At 41.8% G+C, this 18287-nt stretch overlaps 1 protein-coding gene across 6 annotated transcripts in view; it reads right to left on the bottom strand.

Annotated features, from left to right (window-relative positions):
* The window catches only part of PRICKLE1 (prickle planar cell polarity protein 1), a 100997-nt gene that overhangs the window by 20842 nt on the left and 61868 nt on the right, over nucleotides 1–18287 (bottom strand). The window contains exon 1 of one of the 6 annotated variants that reach the window (XM_046675418.1): nucleotides 610–741. The exons of 3 other annotated variants lie outside the window; for them this stretch is intronic. The gene's annotated coding sequence lies outside the window, so the exon portion shown is untranslated. Of the gene's footprint in view, nucleotides 1–274; nucleotides 581–609; nucleotides 742–18287 lie in introns of those variants that run through there. 2 more of the 6 variants (XM_046675401.1, XM_046675426.1) reach the window with 2 other exon arrangements.

Here is an 18287-nt window from a genome sequence, read left to right as displayed (position 1 = left end):
GCCGGCCCCCGGCGCGCACTGACCACCCACCAGCTCTGCGACCCGCCGAGGCTGGCGGCCCGGCGCAGTTCTCGAAGGCAAACGAGGCTGGGTGCCCTCCAGGTCACCCTCGCCCACCCATTTCCGGAGGAGACCCTAGCAGGGCGGGGTACGAGGGGCGGGGGCAGCGAGTGCGGGGCCCATTGCACCGCGGCCGGCCGCGCCCCCTGTCGCGGCGCAGCGCTAGCCCCGCCCGGCGGGCGAGGGGTCGCTCCCCCGCCCCCGCGTGACGCACCTTTTTGGGCCGCTGCACTACGAACCCCTTTCGGGGCAACGCGGCGATTCTCACCCGCGGCAGCAGCCTAACCAGCCCAGAGGGGGCCCGCAAAGGTCCTCCAACTCCCCAGAGACCCTCGGTCCCTGCCGGCGTCGCCGACTCTGCTCCCCGCTGTTTGAGTCGCCACGTCCAGGCCCCCGCATCCCCCACAGCCCGGCTCTACGTCTCTCCAGGATTCTCCACTGCGGAGAGAAAAACGCGGGTCTCCGCTCTGCGCAGGGAGCCCGCCCGCGGCCGGCGATCTTCAAAAGTAACCAGAGCCCGCATTAAAAAGTAACCATTTCGCTTCCTACCCGTCCCACCCTCCGCGGAGGGCGGAGAGCGGCGGGCTGGCCGCCCGGCCCGCGGTGCCAGCCCTGGTCGGCTCCCCGCTCGCGTCCGCAGGAGGCGCCTGCCCAGCTACATATCGCCGCTGCCGGCTTTCCAGGAACTGTCACTGCTGACCGTGCCCCTGGCAGGTCTTCACGATGTCCCGCGCGACGTTATTCCTGGAAAAGTTACCCACCCACTTGGCCAATCTCGTGGCTGGAGCACCTACCCACCTCTGTCCGCCTGCTCCATTCCCGGAAACCCTAAGTGAGTGCTCAGAGCAGCTGAGATGCAAAGACCCCATGATGCTTATGTAAACTTCCCCCTCCCGCAGGTGCACGCGCGGGCCACAAAACGCTGGGGTAATATGCAAGCCACCTCTTACAGAAATCGTCTCCACTCTGCCCATAACAATGATGTCAGCAAATGGCACGTTAAACCAAGTTCTCACTTGGAAGGGCTCATTAACATATGAATTCTCCCCTTAGGACTTCTCTTGCATTTCGGAGAGATTCCTACTGCTTAGCGCAGGAGATTTATTTTTATCAGTAAATAACAGCAAAAGAAAAGGAGCCAGGTCAAGGGATGCACGTAATCAAGTACACAAATAGGAGCTTTTATAAATAGGTTAAGTGAATTTCATTATTCGAACACAAGAACGTGCCCATACGCAAGGCTAATCTTGTTTCTGAGCAATTTCTAGGTACGCGAAGAGAAAGCAAAGTTTGGCAATAGTTGTCTACAGAAAGGACCAAGAGATGTAAAAACGGGACCTCAAGGCAAGCCCAGAAAGAAATGATAGATGAATAATAATCCACAGCAGAGGTCTGAATCTCTTATGAACTACAAATTTTAATTTCTGCAACGGCTTCCTTATCACAGGTGATCAGATGCCAAAGGAAAGGAGAGAAAAAGATGCAATATTTAAGAGCTTTGTCAATTTATAAAATGCAAGTAAATAAAACCAACTTAAAATGGTCACCTGTTCCTTCAGGGTCCCACCTTTTCTTTAGGTTAAAAAATCCTTGTACCATCAGGATCCCTTGGGAGTGATTTGCAACATATATGTTTCTACAGTATACAGCTGCACAAGCGCCCATTGTAACTGGGATCTAAAAATACACAAACAAGTTGCCATAAATAGAGCAGTCAAGTAAATAACTCTGTGGCCAATTTCTGTTATCTGTGCTGCAAAGCAAGGCAGCTGAGAGGCTGCTTTTTTTAAGATACTTTTTTAAAGTGGCAGAGACAAAAAAAGTTGTGACTCTGGCAGTAGACTGGTTTGGAAATGGATTCAGACAACAGGATTTGTAATTCAAATAGACTCTGTTGGCCAATATAGATTCGTTTTGAAGACAGTTCCCAAACAGTTCTAACATTGAGCTCCTCTAGCCTTCAAGTTGTGTGGGGCTTTGTGGGAGGGTGGGGAGAGGACTTCAAAGGTTACCACTTTCCTCTGGGGAGCTGTGAAATTAACCATGAATACCTAGGTCAGATTTCCTTCTCCCTATTTCATTCTGTTTGGGCTTCCTCCAGGAAGTCATCAACTGACAGTATCTATAGGACAAATGAGCAATCAGTTATTGATTTAAATAAACCCCAAACTATCACATCCTTATGATAAAGGGAGTATCAGCAGCCCATGCTTTAAGCCAAGTGGATCCTTTTGGAAACAGCTTTTAAAGGAGAGCTACACATTAGCCAAGGCCACAGAACCCTCCCAACTACAAACCATAGCAACACTTATCAGTATTAAATGTCAGCCATTGTAAGTGTGCTTCCTCCAAAGCAGTAACTTGTAAATACTGTTTGTTATATTTTCAACAGGTACTGTCAGCTTTATTGCCTATTGTAAGTGTTTTTAGTGATGAAGCCGTTTGGAGAAAGTTAAAAGCTTCCTACTAATGTTCAATCTGAATGCAACAGGCTTTAGTCTGGTCTGAAAGACATTATTATTGTCAAGGGTGAATTTATGCAGGATGAGGAGCAAGGCACCCAACCAGCATCCTTTTGTTTCAGCCTGGTGGAATATTCATTGCTTGCAGATTACACTTGAGAGGTGGCTGAGAAAGGAAGCCCAGAAATTCACAGGACTTGGTTGCCTCACCCCATCCTGGTCTCTGCTCTACCGTGACCTCCTCAGAGAGGCCTGCAACCTCCCTAATCCTAACTATCACCCTTGCTCTTGTCTGTGCTATTCGTCTTCATAGCACTCAGCTTTGCTTGACATTATGTGTCTGTTTGTTCATGTTTGCTGTCTTTGTCCTCTCCGAGAAGGTGGGGACCTTGGGGATTTGCTGCTGTATTCTCCACACTTAGAATCATGCCTGGGATGAAGCAGACAAGTTCCCATTAACATGAGTTAAATGAGTGAATGATTTTTGGACATTCTTCTCAGGCCCTCACAGCTACAACAAGTCACTCTGTGCAAGTCACTCTGTTTCTAACCTAAAACCAGAGCGAAATGCAATGTCCTAACGGAGGAGACTATGATAGAAAAACAGAAAAATGCCAAGGGCAGAGAAATAAAGAGGCAGCATTTGTTTGTCAAATGCCAGCCAGCCCTCTCGGGTCTGGAAAAAAGAGATAAAGTACAGAATATAAAGCAAACGTTGGTGCCATTCCTTAGTTCCCCTGTGATTTATATTTAGTGACCTTGAGGTCTTTTCTGCTCCTTGCCTCTGTCTTTTCATTTGTTAAACAGACCTGCTTTTCAGTTTTAAGAGTAAGAGTTGCTCTTGGTCTCAGACACTTGGAAGGATTTGTAACTAAATGCCAGCAGTCTAGGAAGAGTCTATTTAAATGTCTGGATGCCTTTAAGTTTCTTAATAGAAAAGAGAGATGGAGGGCCCTATTAGTCATCCAATGACATCTCACTCACCAAATTTGAGGGGCAGTTGGCATGTGTAATGTTGAGTAAGGTGACAACTTTAGTCTTCAGTGACAGCGTAGTCTAGGACAGCAATTTGGTTTTCTGACCATGGGTTGTTCTGACTAGAGGTAACTAAAGAATCACAAATGACTCCTGTACGTAGGATGTCATTTCTAATTAAAATGGCTTTTAAAATTAAAATAAAGAATCACAAAATCATACAATTGTAGAGTTGACAACAACCAGTGGGATCCTACGTCTTGTCCAGATAAAGAAATGAGATCCAGAGGAATAATCATAATAATTCTTCATGCTTTTTACCAAATTTGTTACCACTGAAAGTTTATGTAAAATGTCTGTCTTTCTTGTTAATTTTGAACATTTCTGTTGTACCTCAGATTGGGCAATATAGCCTGGTGGGTCACTGAAGGTTTGCAAATTCTAGTTACCATTAGCTGAGTCTGTCGCACCCCCAGGGAAGGGCCCCAAGGCAGATAGCAGCTCTTCCCAGAGCTAACAGGCTTGACGGTGTTTTATAATAGGGTGCAGCTTTTCTAGGTCTCCAATTACTTTCCTTCCCCTTTGATTATATTTAAAGCAGTGTGATTAGAGAGCACTGGTTCTTTAACATTTTCTACACCCAATCCCTCTTTAGATTTACTACTCCAATCCTCCCAGCCACCTGTCCCTTCCCCCCATACCCCCCTCCTTTCTGAGGGGGGAAGAGCCTTGCTTCCCAGTACCCTGACCACTCGGTTTGGAGTTAGGAAACTTCAATGTCTGTTCTCTGTCAATTACTAGCTCTGTGACATCGGGGATAAATCACTTCTCTAAGCTTTAGGTTTTTCATTTCTAAAAAAGCTAGTGTTTGGGCTAGGTCAATGGTTAAAACTTTTGAGGAGGGAACACAATCCATTTTTCAACTAAAATAGGAATCTCAATATAGAAACAGTTGAAAGTGAAACTGGTCTGTTGAAGCTCTGGGATGGTTTCTTTCCAAACCCCTCCCACCACTACCTCCGTCGCCCCCCCATTCTTCCAAGGGGGCCCCCAGTCTCCTCCATCTCAAACTAGATGCTCCCAGAGGCTCCACTAGTTCTAACGTTTTCTGAGTCCCTTAAAACTCAACAGCTGGTTATGACACTAATACCAGACAGGTGTCTACAGCTGTGCTATGAAGAGTCTACAGGCCACGCTGGGTGGGAGAATGGTGTCAGGTCCTTTCAGACTCTTGTTCAGGGTTATAACTTCTAGTAAAACAGCCATCTTCGCCCACCCCACCCCTGTCTCCCAACTATTCTAAAAGACCCTTCCCCACCCCAGGAAATGTTTGCTACTTTTCATGGACAGATAATTCAACCGGTATTCAAGCATCTTGACCTTAAGTTCTTCAGCTTTCTCAACTCCTGTAGATCTGTGGTTGAACACAAACATTCTTAAGTCTTTATTACTAAAAAACTGCCAAAATGTTAAGAAATGAATAAACTTTCCAACAACTATTAAGAGATCTATACATGCAAGGATACCTAAGATCTATTAAGATGCAAAACTCAATATACAGTATGATCACATTGTTATAACTAATACTATATAGGCTAGTATATGCATAGCAACACTATTTAGAGGAATGTAAATACTAAACCATTAATATGGTTTCTAGGGGAGGGCAGATTATAGAAATTTATATTTGTAAAATAAATGTATTTTCATGTTATTGATAACCTTTTTCTTTTCTTATATAATGATCAAATAAAATTTTTGTAAACGGTTTAAGAAACAACAAAGAAAATATACTACAATATTAGTATGAGGGAGAAAAGTTTGGAAGCATGAAGTGACGGACCTACAACTAGAATATACAACTATGTACTGGGGAGTTTGGGGGAGAAAAAGAAGAAGAAGAAGAAGAAAAGGATATAGATGTTAGCTCAGGACCAATCTTTCAAAAAAAAAAGTGACATTCCTGATTTAAGTATTAGTTGATATGGGAAAATATATGAATACATAATTCTTCTCCCTGCTGTCTTCCTCTCAGTCACAGATTTCAAGAGTGACATCTCCGCTGCATTTATTTACAGTAATTTGGGAAGGGAGTGTCACCAGTCCCACCTTTCCATGGAGGCAGACATACTGACTGGAGCAGGAGCTGCTCCAGCTAATACCTCATGTTTCCATCCATTGATTCATTGGCAGCTTCTTTAGTTGAGTCAAAAGATATCTGCTGAAGGGCAGCACTATTACATCTAGACCCTTCCCCTAACTTAAGGACTTCTTGTTCTAAATTTCATACTCTATTTATATCTTGATTTATTTTTTAAAAATGCTTAGAAACATACATAAGATGAGTAGGGAAAAAATAATTTTATTTTCCAAAATACATAACAAACCTTGATACATTGTGATTAAATTATAGTTGAGGTGTGATTAAAATTCTAATATAGGAATAAGAGGAAATGTTGATCAATCAATTCTGGTTAGAAGGTGAGGATCAAGGAATTGTGAAGGTGGGGTGACCTTTGAGCTGGGCCTTTAAGGAGTAGAAGTATTTGATCGGGATAATTAATGGGAAGGAGCTTGGATAAGGAGCAGGGCCTAGTCCAAGTTGAGCCAATCAAAGCTTGAGGGCCAAAAGAGTGAGCAGCTCTTAGCTAACCCATGGGAATGTGATGGGAGCACAGGGAGATAGGAGGGAGGGGCTGGAGACAGTGCCCCAAGGAAGACAGGACCAAGCTGTGAATGGCTGCACATGCCAGAACCTCTAAGGGATTCTAGGGGCTACCTATGGGGAGTCAGAAGTTTAAGCAGAGAAGAGTGACATGATTATATCTATACCCTGATTAGAGGGAGGGCGGAGAGAACAATGCAGGGAAATGAGATGGGAAGATCCTAGAAGCTGCCTCAGTACTCAAGGGCAGAGAAGACAAGACAGTGTGTCTGATGGCGAATAAAGCAAACTTGTGGTGGCCCAGTCTGTATGGTGGGGGTAAGGGGGTGCTAGATGGGGTGCTCACATTCCTAAATGAGCCAGCATTCCCACAGGTTACTTGAGAAAACAACCAACAGTTTGGCCCTGATGCGAGCTCTAACTTGAAACCACATATATTTTTCACTGCCCATGGGTGACAAGTCAAGGTAACCTGAAGGACTGGCATTTATTTTTTTTTTTTTTTAAAGATTTTATTTTTTCCTTTTTCTCCCCAAAGCCCCCCGGTACATAGTTGTGTATTCTTCGTTGTGGGTTCTTCTAGTTGTGGCATGCGGGACGCTGCCTCAGCGTGGTCTGATGAGCAGTGCCATGTCCGCGCCCAGGATTCGAACCAACGAAACACTGGGCCGCTTGCAGCGGAGCGCGCGAACTTAACCACTCGGCCACGGGGCCAGCCCCTGGACTGGCATTTATAAACTTTATCTTCCTATTGATATTCACCTTTAAAATAGAATATTGACAACTCCTAGTGTTAAAGAGCTCACAGTCCATCATTATAAAATCAACAGGCACATGATTTTCAGGTTGGAAGATAATCTATGTAGAAAAACTACTCAACTACCCCCTACTGCGGAGATCAAAATGGCATGGAGAGTTAGTATGTTAAGTAAGGGTCTACTATCTAGCAGTTAGTGTTTTATACAAGACATCTAAATAATAAATACTGCTTTGCCTTAATTTTAAAATTATACAATATTTGCTTTATTTCAGAAACTACATACTCAAAGCTATTTTGCTCACCTGTGTATTTTCTTATGTATTTAAACTTTCCACCACCTCTAAGATGGTCCATTCTCCACATGGGAAAATCTGGGCCAACAAAGGCATGCCAGCTTTTAACACTGTCACTGTGTGCTATAACTGATCAAGGTGTTCTTAGAGAGGTGTCAGCAAAGAATTATTTCAAGCAGCCAGAAGCCTCCTGCCAAAAAGAAAAAGGTCAGCAGAGCTTTCCAAAACATTTCTTTATCTTATCTAAGATCCCAGTCCCTTTCTGCAACCGTGGGAATTTGAAGAAGGTGATTTTGTAGTGCAGACTGGTTTACCAGCTTTAATTAGATGTGCCAGGGCCAGGATTTGGAATTCAAATTGTTCTGTGGGTCTGGAATCATATAGTTCTAGATAAGTGATGGTCTTTGGATACAAGTTACAATGAATATTTCCTTTCTCCTTCATGCCTGGACCTTTCGTCTGTTGTACACTGAGTTTGCACTGCATTATAGAGGGGCTAAGGGCAGGATCATCTGTTTTGATTAGTGATATTTCGCAAGTGCTTGGATGCCCAGGCCTGGTCCATTAGGCACTTGGCCTGGTACATAGCGGATTCTCGGTAAATATTTGTTGAGTGGTGAATGAATGCCTTGTTTGGGCCTCCCCAGAACCTGACTGAGACCTTGCACATATTCAGCATTCCTATTTATATCTCAATTATCAGTCCTTTGATTCTGTTTTTCTTTATTTTTATTTGGATAAAAAAAAAAGTGAGTCAACTAATTTGAGATTCAATTTTCCAGTTTAATATTTAAAGGAATCTCATCAAATTTATCATTTAGGTCATTTGTTCTTTTTGGCTTATAAGATCTGATATGAACTCAAACTACCTGGCTAACTTGAGATCTCTTTAGAAAGCTCAAATTTCTAAAGCATGGGCTCCACCCACCTCGAAACCAATGTCCTCCTTCCTCATCGACTCCCAGTGTGGTTTTGGTACCACTGATACTCCGAGTAAGCCAGAAACCTCTTATCACAGACGCCTCCTTCACTCTAGGTGTCCTCCTTTTTGCCTGCGCTCATTCGGTTAGTTATAAGATCTTTGTATCTTTTAAATTTTCTCTGTTGACTCTATATCCCTCCCTGCTACCGCTATGACCACGGCCTGCCCCATCTTCCCCACCCTAGGATACCACAATGGCCTAACTCATTTCCTCAGTTCTCCTCATCTCCACGTTCATTCTCCTTCACTTGATCACCACAAATCTGACTATGTCATTCTCATAGTTTCAAATCTCCTTTTCAAAGTTTTCCCAACACCTCCATGGGATAAAACTAGGCTTCTTTGTCATGAAGGTCCTCCATTTCAGGTCCCTATTGATCTCTCCAGCTCAATCTCCATCACTTGTCACAGCTCACATTTGGCTCTATAATTGGTGGTTTCCAACCACAATGCTATTTCATGACCTTTTGCCTAATCCTGCTTGGCGCTGTCTAGCCACTTACTTTTGTTTGCCTGGCTAACTCTTACTTGATTTAACTCAGGGTGGGTCCAGGAAATGCTTCCTGAGGCCCCATTAGACCAAGGGCGTCTACGCTGCGCTCCCACTGTTCTAAGACTTTCCTTTATTCCCAAGACCCCATCTTATTCAGGGCAGTCCTTCCACCAAAATTATTGCTTATTTTCTTTTTCAATCAGATAGTCTCTTAAGTGGAGCTATGTGATTCCCTTCCTATGGCGCACAGCTTTGGGATGACCCAGGGGCTCAACTTTCTAGTCAACAGCTACACCAATAAGGATGGTCTATAGTCACTATTTTGGTTAATATTAATGTATGGAAGCGAGATATTTTCAAGCAATAGACCTTCTAGTGTTTCTAGCTCCTTCAAAGAGTTTTCCCAAATGCTTCCATTCTCCTTCTGTCAACCCATCCCAAATGGCTCAGTATGCAGCTATTTTCAGTGAAAACAGTGATGTTGGATCACCAGATTAACACAGACCACAGCAAACAGGATATCTCCTCTTGAGCTGTCAGCTCATAATTTCCTGTATGTTAATCTTATCTATAGATTAGATGCTTCTGGAGAGCAGTATGTGTCCCCTTCTGTTATTTCACAGTGCTGAGCATAATAAGGATGACTTGATGGTGCAGACTTTGGTTAAATATGGTTAGTTTTGGTAAGGTGCAGAAGCCAGGACTACAGGAGTGGACTCTTCTCCAGTCAGTTGCATATGTACCACACCCTGAAGTGACATGGTCTATAGTTCCATATGCAAAACTGTCTGATCCAACACCCATTTACAGTGGTTCAAATCCAAACCTTTTTAAGATACAACCAAGTCATGAACAGCCCGTTGTGGACCACACTGAAGAATAATTTTTAAGACACAAAACTAAATGTAAAGTGATAGGGGATCTATAACATCGGGCTTAGAGTGTGTGGGATAGTGAAATTGGAAGTTAGGTTAGTCAAACACAATCCTCAGGCTAAAGGCGGAAGGGGCTGGTATAGATACTGCTTTTAAAGCAGAGCTTCTTATAAATGGCAAAATAAAGTGCTTTTGCTTCCCCCAACTTGTTCCTCAGCAATATCATCAAAGTAGGAGGAATAATTCTAGAAGTGGTGGAGTGGTTTTTTGTTTGTTTGGTGAGGAGGACTGGCCCTGAGCCAACATCTATTGCCAATCTTGCCAATCTTCCTCTTTTTGCTTGAGGAAGATTATCTGAGAGCTAACATCTGTGCCAATCTTCCTCTGTTTTTTGTACACTGCCACAGCATGGCTTGATGAGCAGTGTGTAGGTCCGTGCCTGGGATCCGAACCCCGCAAACCCGGGGCCGCCAAAGAGGAGTGTGCGAAGTTAACCACTATGCCACCGGGCCAGCCCCAAGAAGTTTTTAGTACCATATTATTTCAGGTAGAAATGAAGCCATAATTGTTAGTCTCACTTAGGGGAGCTCAATGACAATATATTAGCTTTGCTGGTCTTTAAGACCAAAGAGTTGTGTACTCAAAGGAGTTGGACACCCCCACCCCAACCCTGGGGGATCCTCAGACAAACGAGACCCTGAGCTTTTTGAAGCAGTTCACTGTGCCATTTTAATTTCTATAGACCCAAAATCGTTTTATTGTCCAAATACAACAAAACTGGCCTGTCTTTGACGATCATTTATATAACAGTTTGCTCTGTTGCCTATTAGTCAGTACCAGTATCAGAGCGTACTAAGCTCTTAATCAAATAAGGGTACCATTCTTGGATGGTTCAGCAGCCCAAGCATCATCTCCTCAGCTTAAAGGCAGATGATGCTGAACAAAGGGCAAACCATGAGAATGCTTCAATTTATAGTTTGTGGGTGACCCATTCTACTGAACACATCTCACATGACATCCTGAAGGCAAAAGGCACTGAAATAATGCAGCCATTAATAAGCTTGTCAGACAAAATTGATTACAGCTCAACTCCCAGAACTATAATACATTACTTTTTTTTTTCTTTTAACTAATGTCCTTCAGTTTAGTTGCAGCAGATGAAAAAAAAAAGACAATAGAATTAATAATCTCTCTGGCAGCATTTCTGGGCAATTCTAGTTGCCAGTATGTCCCCCAACAAAAGTTTCTTGCAGATGAGCTCAAATAATAGGAGACTATTAGGACTCATATGACATCGCACACGCTTGTAAAGACAATCTGCTTGCTACTGAAGGGCAAACATTTTAACTTAACACAAACTCTAGTTCCAGTTTAAGACTGCTGATTGCATTGCTGCTTACACAATAGATCAAACCACGGTTCCATTCTCAATCATTTCTGAAGTTTTTAGCTTCTCTTTCAATAGATTCTAACAAGATTCCAGGAATCTCTGAAATGCTTCTCTCTACCTTTTGGAAAAGTATGTTTGGGAGGGAGAAGCAATTTAGTGAAGACAGAGTATCAACAGAAAATAGTTTTATGACATATCATGTTTTTAGGCTATGAAGTCAAAAGGTTTTTTGAAAGAACCCAATGATATGGTTAGACAACTCATTCAAATGAAGCCACCACTCAAAAGATAAAAGAGGAGGGCAAATTCGTACCCAAGCAACATTTATGATCATCTTCTTGTCTTTCCAAGAAACTTTAAAATGACTTTCTCGAACATGCAACTGACTGATCCCTAACAACACCTTTCATGAAGTGCAGTATTTTTTTTTTTTGCACAATCGGGCAAATTAAAATCTACAGAAAAACGCTTGTCACTCTGTTTCTCATGCCTAATTTAAAAAGTTCTTTGGGAGACTAAATATGATCACATACATGAATATCTGGGATCTTTGAAAGCCTATAATAGGAAACTCTAGGCATTACAATGCTGATGCTATGTAATAAATTTAATTTATAACGGAATTATAAGGAGAAAAAGAATTCGAGACAACTGCTAGTGTGCTATCTATTGCAAATTTTCTGTGCATTGTGAGGAAAATATTCACTGTGACTATCAACACTGCTAGGAGAAATTAGGAGAAAGTGGGCTGGGCCTCTGCCATGTTACTCCTAGAAGCCAGCCAATAGGTATGGCAGCTATGACCCTCATGGGGTGGATTCCTGGTGGCAGTTTTAGTTTTGAGTAGGGGAGGAACTGACAGTTAATTTGCAGAAAAGACATTTACAGTTGTGTTTTGTTTCCAGATGGTTTTATGTTTTAGATAGTTCTTAAAGGGGAAATAGGGACTATTTAACCAGGGTACTTAATAGGTATGATTTTAAAAAAACTATTTTTTTTGCTTCTCTGCTTCTTTCTCCCTCCAACTATCAGGGACCCACATTTTACATTGGAATGTATTTTTAGGGCAGATAGGGAAAAAGGGCCAAGTTTCAGACGTCCCTTTTCTCTATTTCTTTCCTTCACTGTAAGGTTTTCTTTATGGTGTTTTCAGTCTTAGGTTTCCATAACCTCCTAATGCAAAACAGGCTACGAAAAGCAGTGAATATAACAAACCACATGTTGCTTTTCGTTTTGTGAGGAGGAAAAATCCAGCTTACAAGAAGACTCTGCAAACTTAGCAGTTAACTGAAATTAAAGATGTTTTAAAGATTTCTTAACCCCAGTCTTGGCCATCTTGTAATATTTTAAAATATAAACTGAAACACATGATTATGATAAACTCTGATTTTACTTAAAAGCAAACAGAAGATATTAAGACCATGGATAATAGTTTACAAAATTAATTTTGACTTAGGAGGTGATCTGAATATTTTCACCTAGGCCAAAGATAAGAGATACAAGAAAAAATTAACTTTAAGGATTTCATTGTGAAATTGACACGAGTGCATTCTGAACCCTGGATTAACAATCTATATCTGGGCTTCCAGAGACTTGCATAAATTATTCAAAAATTTTATGGCTCAATTCAGCTGTCAAAGAGAAGAGCCTTTTGACAACCCTTCACACCTGTTACTTATCTAGTAAAGTCCTGGGCTTAGTTACTCCCACCTGGGATGGGCATGTCCAGACTTCCCTCACACTCATTTTACACAAGGGGATGGATTCTTTGGAGTGCCCAGTAGTAAAGAAATTAAGACACACTAAAATCCCTGGAATTTTCCCAAAATAGACTATCACAATACAGATCTTCACCAAAGTAACCACTGAGAAAGGAGCACAGACCTTATAAAACCATCACAAGAGATGGTCTATTTACTGCTTTTCAGTGTAACACACACACACGAAACAAACAATTAAGAGTCACTGACTTCACTATCTGTTTTAAGGAAAGCAGTATGCAACCAAAAATAAAGGAAAAGTAACAGAAATTACGTAAGTTAATTCCTCTTCTGGGTCTTAGAGGTGTAGGAAATGTGAATGCCTGAAATCCATACACTTGAGAAAATTCCTAGCAGCTGGGGTAATTCTCAGCTGTGGGAATCTCTGCTTTATCCCCACACCTTCTTCATACCCTCACTCAACTCACTTCATGAAAGGATGAAGGCTAGGTCAAGCTGAGCTTCCTACAACCTCCACGAAGTCCTCCCTGTGGTCCTCTCATCACCAAATCTGCATATAATTCCAAAGGAGGGTCTGGTTATTTAATTACGTGACAAAAGGGATTCTGGGGAAAAAGAGGTTTGAGACAAACATCTAGTTTAAATTCTGACTCTGTGGCAAAAAAAAAACAGAAACAAAACCCCACTTCCTCACGAAAATCATACATGGGATTTTAGACGTTCTAAATAATAATCACACTGAAGTGTCAATTCTGCCGATGGTTTCAAAAAAAGGAGACGAGATCTGAAGAAAAGTTGGGTCCTAGGAAAAGTCACCATCCTAAAGTATGAGGGTACTTAAAAAGCAGGGAATGGTAAAAGTTGAACACAGGTTTCTGAAAACAGAGCCAGAGTGAGCTGAGGCACCTCTCCTGGACAGGAGTCCTGGGAGTGGTGCCAGGAAAGGAAACTTCTTCTTCTTCAGGGAAATTTAGTGGGCAGAGCACAAGAAAATTGCTCAGTTATAATTCAAGGGTCTTTAAGGAGAATATTCTGATGGGGAACAAAAGGGCAGCTGCCTCCAAAAAAAGCCACATTAGTGGGCAGGAAATCTGAATGGAAAGAGGGTCACTCTGAAACTGACTCCACAGTGGCATGCAAGCAGGGTAGGTACATTCTGGAACTACACTGATGCAAGCTGGGCTGTGTTGAAAATACTGAATGACGTTTGTATCAGTTAGAAGTCTATGGTTGTAAGCAACAGAAACCAAACTACTTTTAAGGAGAAAAAGGGTGAGGAGTGATCATTTACTGGAAGTATACAGAGGTGTCTCAGGCGACACAAGGCAGGAATGTAGCTGAGCTTCAGAGAATGACTGTGATTCAGAAATAGAATCCCTCAGAAACCTAGGCAGCATTCTTCCTCCAGTCTCTCTCTGCTTCTTTCTGGTTAACACTTCTGTGCTTCTCTCCTCACAGACAGGACTTTGTGGCTCCTCAGTCTATGAAGTTAAAAAATGGCCACCTCTCAGTTTTGGGGTTAGAATCCAACATGACTGCCAAGGGCCTGCCCCTTGACCACGTATCCATGGGGATAGATGGGTTTGGATTGAGTGTCTGTGTTTTGTGGGTCACAGGCCAGTAATTCCCAGCGAAGCTGGAATTGTTTTGTCATGCACAGATACTCCAAAAACGTCTGCCATATGGATTTAAAAATTCTCTTTGTAGAATGGAGCAAGAGTACTTGCTATTAGATATTATGAATGGGAATTAGGTTGTCCATCTTAATAGTGATCAAACAGAAATTGATGCTGAGCTGGCTGGCAATGTAAGAATCACCTGGAAAGCCTAAAAATATATAGATGCCTGGACCACACCCCTATACATTTTGATTCAGTTAAGTCTGAATGAGGACTCAGAAATTTGCATTTCACACAGTCTCCCTACATAACTGCAGTTTGTGACCCGGCTTGGAACCATTTGTCTATAGACACTGTTCGCTTTGGTTACGAGCTCTCCTAGGAGAGTAGTAAATCTGTGGAATGATAAAGAAGAGCTGCTTTAAGTTTTCATTGAGTAGTTGGTCAACGCGAAATTCTACCTGGACGCTCCAAGCTCTTAAATATTGCTCATGAAGCAGCCATGCTGATGAGTAAATCTCAGATCTCTTTCATGAAAGTTCTAAGAGAATAAATGTCATTTTAGGGATTTTAAGATCTTAGTTATAATGTCTTTCTCAAGTGAAAGTTAATTTCTCTTTTATTATATTAGGTGAAACTATTCTTTTGGTGTGGCTTGTGGTGCTGGTTTTAATCCACACAACTTTTTAAAACTATGGTTTCTCACGAATGCTAGTGGAACATGTTAAAAAAGCATGAAATGAAAAATTTAGAAATTAAGGCCATTTTACATCTAATATTTAAACCCATTATTTTGGGGACATGCAATGCTTAATTTTAATTATGCATAGTTTCTGCAATTTTCAACACATTTCCTATGCATAAGCTCCACTTTCATGAAGCTTTTGAGGCAAGTGTTGCTCCCACTGATGTAAATTAACTGCTGTCCTGCTGGGCAGGGCTGTTGAAGCTTGAAGGCTGCTGGGCAGCTGCTGTCTCCTTGAGTTCTGAGTGTTCATTAGCGTCCCAGCACATAGACACATAGCAGGCAGATCACATGTCATTTGAGGGCACAGCAGATATTTACTGAAAATACTAAGCAGATCAAGTTGTGTAGACAAAGTAGAAAAACACTAATCACACGACCCTCACAAACATAAGCTGGGAAGGTGTTTGAACCCTTTTGAATTAAACAAACTCACTGGGACAGTACTCTCTTGGCAGAGGATAGAAGAAGTTTGCCGTATTCCACAACTTGCTATTTGCCCCAAGTGACAACAACAAACAATTCCATCTGTTTACAATTGTATCTCTTGCTCTTCTCTGCTATGGTATTCTTCCTTTCTTCTTGCACCAATTCTACAGCTTTTCTCTTGCATGTCTTCTAATTTGTCTTATTGCATGGAAGAACTTTTCTTGAGCTATTATATTACTGTAAGGAAGAATTCTTCTGGGGAAACTAACCTCCGATCGCCATCACACCATCAATGACGGTGGCATTGCGCTGAGCGGCAGCAGAGCCTAAATGATGTTGACGGACATTTCCAAAGCCAGTGCATCTGTGTTGATTTAATGCAGAGAAATCAAAGATGACTATGGTGAGTCATGTGATAGATGATACATAAGTTTATCACCGGGTTGAATCACAGTATTGACAGTATTAATTTTTCCTCATTAGCCAGAGAACAAGGTAAAGATACACCGAAGGATACACAGGAGGGTAAGATTGCAACTTCTGTTCCTGTGTGATTTCTATCAGGGTATAAAATGCAGTTATGTCAATCTCATTCAAATTAATCCATCAATTTGTCACTTTGGGCTTTTACAAAAGTTAACCGTATAAACAAACGAAAGTGAACATATATTTTAATGATGCCTGAGAACACTGCTTTTACATTTTTAAAAAATCATGAAAAGATAATAATCCTTTGTAATGGTTAGAGTGGAAAATAAAAAGTATGGAGAGTGTGGCTCTGAGGAGGAAGGAGGGAACAGGAAAAGGGGAAGGGGTGGAATGTTGGCCCCAGCCTAAGTATTTTTATAAAGGATCCTCCATACTCACACTGCTTAAGGGCACTATGAACTTTATTACATGGCAATAATCTTAGCACAACATACTTTCCTGTTAGAATATCCTGTACCATTACCTTGAACTTTTTTGGCTTAAAATTGAACTGAACATTACGTGTAACGTAATTCCCACAAATGAGCTACTGTTTGGGGGGAAAAAAGGCAAGTGGTAATAAATCTGTAAATCCCTACAGCAGTTTTTAGGATAACTTTATTGGTCTGGGCTCAACAGTTTTATACATGGGTATACACCATAGCTGAAATGAGAAATGTAAAATTCATCAGCGGAACTCATTGATAAAGCGTGGTTGCGTCAACAGCATTATTCTTTAGAGCTTTATTTATTATTTAGAGAGCTATTATAAACAGCTTTACTCTTTCTTTCTTTGTTGAAAGGGAAAACAATAGGTAGAGAAATTTGCTTTAGGTTAAACACATGGGAAATATCTCAGAATTGCCTGGCTTCAAACACAGATGGGCAGAGTGGTACCGAAAGCAGCGAAAAGGAAAAGGAGGATGGATACAGATGTGGAGCGGGGTCCTCTTTCAGGCTCCTCCGGAGATGCTGGTGCTCCACTCTGAGTCTGGGAGGGACGCTGAGGAAGGGGCTAGGCAATGTACTTCTGCTCCTGCCCCTCACTGGCTGGAAGACATGACCCCTCGGGGCCTCAGTTTCTCAACCACGAAACGGTAGATGAGCTCTAAGCTCTTTTAGCTGTGAAATCCTGTCATTTTCTGAGTCTTCAGTCTCGAAAAGCTAGGAATGGAGGTCAGCTGTATACACAGGAGCCCCTTTAACCCAAAAGGCTGTTTTAGAACTTGTTGCTACACCCCGGAGTGGTGAAGTAGAAACAATTGCACGTCTTCCCTTTGAGGGCAGTGGCCTGCGGGCGGTGGGCCTTGCTCTGACAGACAGGACCACAGACAGCGATGGGCCTGAAAGTCTGCGCAGCCCCACGGACTCTTTTTGTCTCTTTGGAGTTCAGACAGTATAAAACTTCAAATGAAAGTTCTCAGACATGTACCCTAAATTCCCCATCTCATCTGCAGCTCCTTAGTCTGAAATGGAAAGTTCTATTTCGGGAAACTGTCTAGAAATGCATTTAGGCTAACATGAAAGAAAAGTTGGAAAGCAAATTTGAACAGAAAACATGGAAACTCTCAAAGAACTGTTGAAAAAGGAAAATGAAATTCTTCCTTTAAAGCACATTCCAGAATAAAGTTCTAAAGGACTTAAAAAGAATGTTCCCATAGCACCTGTCACTTCCCTACCATATTCTGTTCACCCTTTAATGATTTGTTTGATGTCTGAGGTCTCTGCTGGGCTGGAACACTTGTGAGAATGGAGAACAAGTCAGCCTTGCTCAGTCCTGCATCTGAGAACTAGCCTAACACCTGTCACACGGTAAGGGGTTTGCTGAGTGACCGAACGGCTGAATGATGAAAACAACTAATTTTATTAGAATATCCAAGACGCAGAATGCTCAGGATATTAAAATATCAATTAAAAAATGACTACCATTTATTGTTTTTCTACTTCCTATTCTACCAATGACCTTTCCTGAGAAATAATTCATGCCATTTGGTCTGAAGGATAATCAAAATCATTTTTGCAGTCAGAAAGCATAACATTTTCTTGAAAAAGTCTTTAAATGCGTTTCATTTGTATTTTATTCCCGGTATAATTAATCTTTTTAAATTAGTAAACAAATGAATTCCCCAAACTGATGCTATTTGCCCAAAAGTCTTTATCGAGACCGGCAATTGGAAGGTTTGCATTTTTTTAAAAAAGGAGCCCATATCCTAGTTGGTGTCATGACAGAAGAGCTTGAAGACCCTTTATTTACATGCCTAGGAATGACACTAACCTGCTCCCTTAAGAGCTCTAATAAAAAGTTCTGTGATAAAAATGCCAAGGCTTACTTATCTTAAAAGATTCTTCC

The sequence above is a fragment of the Equus quagga genome, chromosome 1 (assembly GCF_021613505.1).
Source record: "Equus quagga isolate Etosha38 chromosome 1, UCLA_HA_Equagga_1.0, whole genome shotgun sequence".
NCBI lineage: Eukaryota > Metazoa > Chordata > Mammalia > Perissodactyla > Equidae > Equus > Equus quagga.
The sequence above is the reverse complement of the archived record's forward strand: the minus strand, read 5'-3'. Positions and strand labels throughout refer to the sequence as shown.